Below are 10423 nucleotides of genomic sequence, written 5' to 3'. Positions count from 1 at the left end.
TATGTTAGGCGAAAGGGGGTTTCCCCCGTGGCGCTTTGCTCGGTTGTCCTGTAGGACCATAAGACGGAGGGGAGTTCGTCGGCCCAGTTTCCCTTCTTACCATCTAGGCGTTTCTTTAGACCAAGAAGGATGACTTTGTTTGCGGCCTCTACCTGCCCGTTTGTTTGGGGGTGTTCTACTGAGGAGAACTTTTGCTTTATCCCCAGGCCAGAGAGGAATTCCATGAACTTCTTGTCGGTGAACTGAGTCCCATTGTCCGAGATAACGACCTCTGGGATTCCGAAACGGGTTATCACCTGCCTCCACATGAACTTCCGGCAGTTGGAGGACGATATGGTGGCTAGTGGCTCAGCCTCTACCCATTTGGTGTAGTAGTCAATGGCTACAATGAGGTATTTGACTTGTCCTGGGCCGACCGGGAAGGGTCCCAGGAGGTCGACTCCCCATTGTGAAAAAGGACGTGTAGTCGTTAGCGAGCTTAGCTCGGAGGCTGGTGCCTTGTGGAAGTTGGCGTTTTGTTGACACTTTGTGCACTTTGTGACAAATTCCTTCGAGTCCTTCATCATTGTTGGCCAGTAGTATCCTGCTCGGATGAGCTTCCTTGCTAGGGCTTTGCCCCCGATGTGATGTCCGCAACACCCTTCGTGGACTTCTCTAAGCACGTAGTCCGTTTGATCGGGGTGCAAACACTTCAATAAGGGCTGGCTGAGTCCCTTTTTGAATAGTTGTCCCTGTATGATTGCGTATCTGGCCGCCTCCCTTCTTAAGGCTTTGGCCGCCTTCTCATCTTCAGGTAACTTGCCTAGTTCCAGGAAGTTGGTAATGGGATCCAGCCATGAGGGGCTCGCCTCCGTCAGGTGGAGAGCGACCGTTGGTTCCTTCACCATGCCCTGGATGAGCGACCGGTTACCCGATCCTGGCTTTGTGCTCGCTAGCTTTGATAAAAGGTCTGCTCGTGTGTTCTTTTCTCTTGGAACGTGTCGGATAATGACCTCCTGGAACTGGCTTGTCACTTTCTTAACCTTTTCCAAGTACTTTTGGAGGAGGGGGTCTCGGGCTTGATAGCTCCCGTTCACCTGCGAGGTGACGACTTGGGAGTCGCTGCATACTTCGACCCTCGTCGCCCCGACTTCTCGAGCCAACATTAGTCCGCCTAGGAGAGCCTCATATTCTGCTTGGTTGTTCGATACTGGGAACTCGAACTTGGTCGATTGCTCATAGATGACCCCTGCTGGGCTTTCCAAGATGACCCCTGCTCCTCCGGACGTTTGGTTGGAGGCTCCGTCCACATGAAGCCTCCACCGTGTGCCCGTTTCCTCGGGAGGATCGCCCGTTACCTCCACCAAGAAGTCAGCCATTGCCTGGGCCTTGATTGCGTGTCGAGGCTCATACTGTAGGTCATATTGCGAGAGCTCGATGGCCCAGGTCATCATCCTTCCAGCCAAATCAGGTTTTTGTAGTATTTGCCGAATCGCCTGATCTGTCCTCACAACTATACGGTGACTCTGGAAGTATTGTCTTAACCTTCGGGAGGATATTAGGAGCGCCAGCGCCAGTCTTTCCAGTTTGCTGTACCTCAGCTCTGGTCCCTGGAGTGCCCTGCTCACGAAGTAGACGGGCTGTTGTGTCCTCGCTTCCTCTGTAACGAGGACCGCGGCCAGCGCTTCCTCGGTTACTGACAGATAGAGGTAGAGCGGTTCTCCGGCTCTGGGTTTCCCGAGGACTGGTGGTGCCGCCAGGATTTGCTTGAAGTGGTTGAATGCTTCTTCGCACGCTGGTGTCCATTCGAACGTCATTCCCTTTCTCATTAAGTTGAAGAAAGGTATGGCCTTTGCCGCCGATGCGCCGAGGAAACGGGACAAAGCTGTCAATCTCCCAGCGAGTCTTTGGACGTCTTTGATGCAACCCGGACTCTTCATTTGAAGGACAGCTTGGCATTTTTCGGGATTGGCTTCCACTCCTCTTTGAGTGATCATGAAGCCTAGGAACTTTCCGGCCTCCATGGCGAACGCGCATTTGAGTGGATTAAGCCTCATGCCGTGTTGTCGTAGGGACGAGAAAACATCGTTAAGGTCACTCAGGAGATCGTCAGGTCGGGCGGTTTTTGCGAGTATGTCATCTACGTAAACTTCCACTGTTTTGCCCAGGAGTTCGCTGAATATCTTATTCATCAACCTTTGGTATGTGGCTCCTGCGTTTTTTAGGCCAAATGGCATGACCTTGTAACAATAGATGCCTCCTGGCGTTATGAACGCCGTTTTTTCCTCGTCAGGTCGGTGCATCGGTATCTGGTTGTACCCTGAATAGGCGTCCATGAAACTCAGATATCTGTACCCTGCCGCTGCGTCAACGAGCGTATCAATATTAGGTAAGGGGTAGCAGTCCTTGGGACAAGCCTTGTTGAGGTCAGAATAGTCTACGCACATTCTCCACCTCCCGTTGTGTTTTTTAACCAGAACCACATTCGACAACCAAGTCGAGTAATCCAGTTCCCGGATGAATCTCGCTTCTAAGAGGCTGGCCGTTTGCTTGGCTACCTCGTCTGCCCTTTCCTGCGACATTTTCCTCCTTCTCTGTGCCACTGGTTTGGCTCCTGCCTTTACGGCCAGGTGGTGTGACATGAGCTGGGGGTCTATTCCTGGCATGTCGGCAGGCGTCCAGGCAAAGAGGTCGGCGTTAGCCCTGATCATCTCCATCAAAGGCTCCTTTATTTCGTGCGGGAGGTTCCTGTTTATGAATGTGAACTTATCGTGCTCCTCGCCGACTCTGAACTTCTCCAAGTCTCCTTCCGGCTCTGGTCTGGGTTTGTCGTCTACCCTGGCGTCCAGGTCGGCCAGGAAAACTCCTGACGCCTCCTTTGATTTTTTCCTGAGAGAAAGGCTGGTATGGTCGCAAGCGACTGCCGTTTCCAAGTCGCCCCGGAGGGATCCCACGGATCCGTCGTCGGTGATGAACTTCATCACCAGTAGTTTCGTACTGATAGCTGCCCCCAGGTCGTTGATGGTCTTTCTCCCCAGGATGATGTTATAGGCCGTTGAATCTCGTAATATTACAAAGTCTGCCATGATTGTCCTTCGTCTTTGCCCTTGTCCCACAGAGGTCGGGAGTGTTATGATTCCATCTGGCTTTATGAAGTGGTCTCCTAACCCTACCACACCGTGTTGGTGGGTCGTCAGGTCGGAATCCCTCAATCCCAGGGCATCGAAAACGTTTCGGAACATGATGTTTGAGTCTGCCCCCGTGTCTACCAAGATTCGTTTGACGAGGCCAGTTCTGACCCTAGCCGTGATGACCATGGGCGGACTCTCCGGCGCTTCGTCGAACCATTGGTCCTCCGGGCCGAAAGAGATAGGTGGGAGACCCTTAAGACCTCTACCAGGTGGGGCGGAGATCGCTAAGACCTTGGCGTCTTTCTTCTGCGCCGATTTCGACCTCGGGGCGGTATTCCTGGCCGTCACCACGTTTACCACCGTGAGACCGTGGTCGTCACCCTCTGGCTCCTGTCGTCGTCTTGTTGGTCGGGATCTGTCCTCGTTGTCGTTGTCCCGGTTGCGTCTCCTTGGTTCCCTTATAAGGTGGGAGAAGTCGACGAGTTTGCCGTCCCTGATAGCTTGCTCGAGGGCATCCTTTAGGTCAAAGCAGTCTTGGGTCTTGTGCCCGTAACCCTTGTGGTACTCGCAGTAGAGGTTCTTGTTTCCTCCCGTCCTGTCCTTCAGTGGTTGGGGCTTCGACAGTATCCCCTTTTCTGCTATCTGTTGGTAAGCTTCAGTGATCGATGCCGTAAGGGGGGTGTAGTTGGTGAACCTCCCAACTCGGGGGAACGGTTTGGGTGGTTTGCTCGGACCGCCGTCCTTGGCGTGTTCCTTTGGTCTTTCTCTGGCTTCGAAGTGCCGGGATTGGTTGTAGGCGGGCTGCCGTTTATTGGCAGCCACGACCCGGCTGACTTCCTCGTCATTAATGTATTCTTTGGCCACGCATTGGATCTCTTGCATCGTCCAGACGGGCTTCGTGGTGAGGTGTTTCCTGAAATCCTCATTTGACAGCCCGTTCGTTAAGCACAAACTTGCCACTGAGTCGGTCAGACCGTCAATTTCCAGGCACTCATCATTAAAACGGTCCAGGTACTTCCTGGTCGGCTCTCCGGTTCTCTGTGTCACCCCCAGCAAATTGATTGGGTGTTTGGCTTTGGCGATCCTAGTTGTGAACTGAGCCAAGAAGGCGCGGCTGATGTCGGTAAATTGGGTCACCGAGCCTTGCGGGAGGTTGTTAAACCACCGTATTGCCGGGCCCGCTAAGGTGACCGGGAAAGCGCGACATCTGACCTCGTCTCCCACCCCTTCTAGGTTCATCCTGGCCTCGAAGGCCGTCAAGTGTTCCAGGGGGTCTTGTGTTCCGTCATACTTCATGTCTGTCGGTTTGTCGAAATGTTTTGGTAATCGGACCTCGAGTACAGAGCGGTGGAAAGGGGTCGCTCCTATTATGACGGGTCCTCGGACAGTTCTTCTCGACTCATCGTTCTCGCGGTGACGTTCCTCGTTGCCTCTGTTCGACGCGCGCCGCCTTTCGTGTCGGGCGTAGATGATGGGGTCGCGACTTCTTCTTCTGGGGCGTATCCGTTCCTCAGTGCTCTCCGACTCGCCTTGGGGGCTCGGCGTGCGCCTCGAGCGGCTTCTTGAACGGGAACGGGTGGGGCTCCGCTCTGGGGAGCGTTGGTCGCGTTCTCTTTCTGCTAACCTGCGCTCTAAGTCCTGCATTCTGTGGCGTAGTTCTTGCATTATCCTGGCGTGGTTGTCACCCGTCCCCCCGAAGGGGCGTCTCTCGTGAGTCTGCGTCGCATCCCTCGGGGGTGATCGTTGCTGCTGTCGGGAGTCCGTCGCGACGGCGCCTCCCCCGAGAATGGGAGGCGCTACCTCGGAACCAGCTCCAGTCTGGACCAGCACGAAATCCATGAACGTTCCCCACAGACGGCGCCAATGTTCGGTAAGTCGGGTACCGGACGGTTCGGGTTAGGACCCTGAGGTCAATGCTTCGGATGGTGGAGAAGCTCGTCTGGCCGTGGTTTCCAGGTTCCGGGTGAGCGAGGTCCCGAGCACTTCTGATGGAGAAAGGGGGGGTGCCACCTGCAAAGACACTCCGACGCCCTTGTCAGAATATGTGCAGGCGGAGAGGGAATGATGTGTGAAATGTGACGTACCTTGGGGGGAGAGCCAGTCTCCCCCTTATATACATGTCAGTGGTGGGCCCTTCGAATAGGTAGGCCCATGTCCCCAAAGGGGTTATCCCACGGCTGTGAGTGAGCCGTACGGGACGCGTGTCCGGGTCGGGTGGAGGACGCACCATTGGGCCGGCGAGAACTCGGGTCGAGTTGACCCGCATGAGTTTGGGCCAGGCCGTAACAAAAACTTATTTTAAATACCTATTTAAATTTCTTATCATGATTTTTTTTGTAAAAAAAAAATATCGTTGCTTTATAAATAATAAATTATTCGACAATAAATTAATCCTACGTTTCTTTATTTGTAATATAAAATTTCTTGTATCGTTACAATAAGATTTTTTTTATAAATTAACATTGAAAACTTAGCCCACACATGAAAATAATTTGGCTAGCCCATCAAAAAGTCCAATAAATATAATCAAAAGCATTATGGCAACATTAATCTATTTTACTTAATCACTTTCATACACTCTTCTGATTGTGTGACAGAAATTGTCTGTGTGTGTAACCACAGTACTCATACGCGTCACTTATTCAATCATAACACATCAGTTCCTCACATGCTGAAAAAATTTGCTTTCAGCACGGTAGCATTACCCTTAAATTTTAGCTAAAGCTGGATGTAGTTTAAGAATTCAAAATGTGTGTGAATGAAGGATGTGTGAGTAGTGTATAATGACAAAAAAAATGGAAAGACCACTATAAAATGAACTTGTAATTAGGTAATTTTTTATAAATAATTAAAAATTAATACTATATTTCAAAAAGCAAGATAAAAGAAATGAATTATGCAAAATACAGTTATAGTTAAATTAACTGAATATAAAAATTTTTATTTATTTATTTATTGTACATGAATGTATTATTTTAGAGATTTGAAATATTTTAATATATTTTAATTATAAATAAAATAAAAATTATGTTGAGTTATTTAGTATTATTCAACATTTTCCTATTAAAGGGCAGAATAGCATCAATCATCAATAAGGGAAATAAAATTTCATTGTCATTAATATTAACGGGAAATATATCCCTTATAACTTCAAATAACTTCAAAGTACCATGTTTGTCCGTTCATTATATTAATGAATTATAAAATTGACAAATTCATATGAAATTATTTTTTATTTATTTTAAAAATTTTATAAATAAAATTTGAAGAAATGGACAATTTAACAGAATGAATATTTTTTGAAACCAAAGATATTCCCAATTTATATCGAATATATAGTTATGTTTAAAATGAATTTGAGATTTAAAATTTGAATATTTTTAGTTTAATTGAATGATTGTAATTCAGACCATGAAATTTGACTTTTATGATATTTTAAATTTTAAATTTTATTTATTTTTAGATTAAATCAGGGTATTGTTAAAATTTAATATTCCCAAGCAGAGTCTTTTAGGAGGTTGAAAAGAAAAATTATTAGTCATTCATGTATTTTGGATTTAGTAAGTGCTAAAATTTGCATAAGGAAGTAAACTATAAATCATTCCAGTTAGTTTTTTATTTTCTCCTTTAAATAATTGTCCAATAGTAAAGGTAAAAAATTGATAACAAAATGTTAAAAGGTATTTTACACGCAATGTTTAGGTAAATTTTTTCTGTTCACAATTTTTTTTCTTCTTTTCAATTATATACATTTGAATAAGATATAATGTATCTGACCCAATTAAAAGTTAACCTGCTATCAAAGGTTACCAAGTAAATCAGGTTTTAGATTTTTAAGTAGTCTATTTATAAAAAAAAAAAAAATTTAAGTAGCCCATTTGTAAATTAAAAAAAATCAATTTAAAAAATAACTTAAAAAAATTGATATCCAAAACAAAATATGAAATTCAAAATCATAAAATCAAAATAAAAAAATTATTTTTCAATGAATATTATTCTAAATCCAAAGGTTCAAAGTCCAGAGTCCAGAGTCCAGGCCAGAGAGATAAAGACTGTTGGAAGCACCATTGGAAGGCCATCGAGTAACAGTTCATGACATTGCAGAAGATTAAAAGTCCAGGCATATAACATGCTTTATGGGGCTTAAAAAGCCAATTGTGGTCCAATTTTCTTTCATTGAGTCACTAGCAGCAAAGCACTTTATCTCTCGCATGAGAAACAAAATCAAAACTGAAAGCTTTTGTGCCTGTTTGTGAAATCTGTTTGTGCATGCATGCAATGCACGGTAACGACGCATTTGGAGTGAAAAGAGTGTTCATAAGAGAAGGATGAAACAGAATATTCAACCGTTTATAAGATTATTAGGGATTATCACTGATATTTCTATTTTTGTAGTTATTTAATTTCATACTTGCTTTATACATCGTATGTCCAATATTTAATTGTGACAGAGATTATTGAAAGGAATTTTAGTGATGACAGGTTTAGGCCCACAGATCTTTTTTTTTTTTTTTGTAAAATTTAGTTAAATTGTAATTAATGAACTAATAGTTAATAAATTAAATTATAAGTGGAAAAGACTTGGAAATTTAAAATTTATCATTTGAAAGGATAAAAATATTTGAAACATAAACTAAAATACTTATCTTAAAGATTTTAGCTTAAAGTTGGGACAAAAGCACTAAAAAAAAGAGGGGTTTACTATTCACCCTTCCACCAAATTGACCATAATTTACAATTCGGAACTCCGATTGACAAGCTATTTGTGGTCACGTGTTCGTATCAGAATTTTCTTTAAATCTAACTAAACATTGTGGTAAGAAATTTTCAATTTCATGTCCAATTCATCGTTCCTTGTTATTTTGCATTTTGGGGTTTATGTGTTGAAAGATTTTGATTTTTGATGTTTAGGAAAAGTCCAACTTTAAGTAGTATTGAGGTTTCAGCACATGGCTGCATGGAGCAAGGTAAGAAATCTCAATTTCTCCTATTTTTTTTTAATTTATGCAAAAATCCTAGGTTGAGAATATGTGAAATTGTGTAATTAGATGGGCTAGAGCTTTTTGGATTAATCATGGGCATGAAGTGGAGTTTGCTCAGCGTGATTTTGGTGCAGAACTCTTGAATTAGTGGTTGCAAGGTTTTGAGGGTTTGGAATCACCGACGTTTAAGGTAAGGGTTCGAATTTCGAGTAGGCATTATGTAGAGTTATGTGAATGCCTAGACTAATTGACCATAGGATAAGTTTGGATTGAATTTCGTTGTTGATGTGATTAGTGAATTAGTATGTATATGTGTGCAATTGATTTGAGATTGGATATGTGTATGTGATTTTGGTGGAATTATGAAATATGATAATGATTAGTGTGAAATTGGGCTAGAGACCGTAATGAGGTAATTCTTGGTAAGTTGGGTAGAAATTGAGATGTTGTACAGTTTAATTAATTGGTTTATTTTAGTATTGTGCAAATTGATAGAAAGTGGATAATTGATTAGGAGTTGATGTTATAGATATTGGATGAATATGAGATGAATTGAGTATGATGAGAGAACATTGAAAATGCTTGAAAATGTGATTTGGGTTGGTTTAAAGGATAGGAGTTGAGAATTTAGCATATATGGAGATAATGCAGAATTTTGAGAAAAGTAATTTTTAACCAACTTCGATGGACCATAACTTGGCACTTGGAGTTCGGATCTAAGTGAAGTTTGTCTCAAGTTAAAGATAATTAAATTGCCTTAAAAACGATATAAAGATGAGGGAAAATGAATTTTTATAGAAGGATTTAGGAGGATTTGAAGTTAGGTACAAAAATCGGTGTTGCTGAGAAAACCAGTACCAGAAGAATTTGGTATGTGTGCACACGCACACAATGGTGTGCACGCACCCATCTGTAGGGGTATTAAGACTCCTGCATACACACTAGCATGTGCGCATGCACGAAAAGGGATATTTGCAGGTTGTGCGTACACACGACTGGTCATGTGTACGCACAAGCTGGATGTGCATCTAGTTTGTGCGCACGCACACAATGATATATACACACAAGCCCGATTTTTCATCAAAAACTCTGTTTTCACTGTTTGACCTTCTCGACAAGCCTGTAAGCCCTCATAACCCCTGTTTTAAGTATTTTAACCCAATTTTAAGCCTTGATTAAGTATGAGGTCATACCGAGAGTTCAATTAAACTGTTCCTTATTAGATACTTGGTTAAACCGGATGATGTTATAGCGGGGACGGTGGTTTGTCCCGTCCGCAGTAAGGACAGTGGTGCTATCTCGCTCACTAGACAAAGGAAATGATAAATTGAATGAAATGAGGTTAATGAACCTAGTGAATTTGAGAATTGATTATAAGACATTGAGATACTGCTGTGATTTTGATTTTTGTATACTCTTGGCAAGGACGTGGCAAGGACGGTCGTAATATCTCGCTTGCGTTGAGTTGAGCTATACTAAAGCAAGGATGGTGGTTAAGTTTTTTTTTACCACAAGAGCTTGAAATATCTCTTTGATCAAAAGGAACTTAATATGTGCGAGAGGATATGGATGGGGTTGCTGAAAGACTATGATTTCGAACTGAGTTACCATTTAGGCAAAGCTAATCTGGTGACAGATTCTTTGAGCCAGAAGTCATTATATGTTGCTTGGATTATGCCTGAAGAAGAAAAGTTACTGAAAGAGTTTAAGAACCTGAATTTGGGTGTTAGAGAGGTAGCTGAGAATATGTGCTTAAATCAGTTACATATCTCCAGTAATTTCAAGGCTGAGATTTAGAAGGCTCAGTAGAATGATCAGGAGCTGTAGAAAATGCTACAAGTCATTAAACAAAGAAAACAAGGAGAGATCACTCAAGACAGAAAAGGAGTTTGGAGGTACAAGGGAAGGATCTGTGTATCGGATGTGGGAGATTTGAGGCGAGATGTGTTAACAGAAACTCACTGGAGTAAGTGTTCGATCCATCTAGGGAGTACTAAGATGTATCATGACCTGAAGGTAATGTTCTGGTGGCCGGAAATAAAGAATGATGTGGCATTGCATGTTTCAAAATATTTGACCTGCCAGAAAGTAAAGATTGAGCACCAGAGACCGTGTGGAACTTTACAACCTTTAGAAATTCCACAGTTGAAGTGGGAAGGTATCACCATGGACTTCGTGTCAGGATTGCCGAGGACTAGGGCAGGATTTGACGTAGTATGGGTAATTGTGCATCAATTGACGAAGTCTTCTCACTTCTTGCCTGTCCGGATGAACTATACCTTGGAGGAGTTAGCCCGTCCGTATATCAAAGAGATTATGAGACTGCATAGT

Source organism: Arachis hypogaea, chromosome 15 (genome assembly GCF_003086295.3).
Source record: "Arachis hypogaea cultivar Tifrunner chromosome 15, arahy.Tifrunner.gnm2.J5K5, whole genome shotgun sequence".
Classification (NCBI taxonomy): domain Eukaryota; kingdom Viridiplantae; phylum Streptophyta; class Magnoliopsida; order Fabales; family Fabaceae; genus Arachis; species Arachis hypogaea.
The sequence above is the reverse complement of the archived record's forward strand: the minus strand, read 5'-3'. Positions refer to the sequence as shown.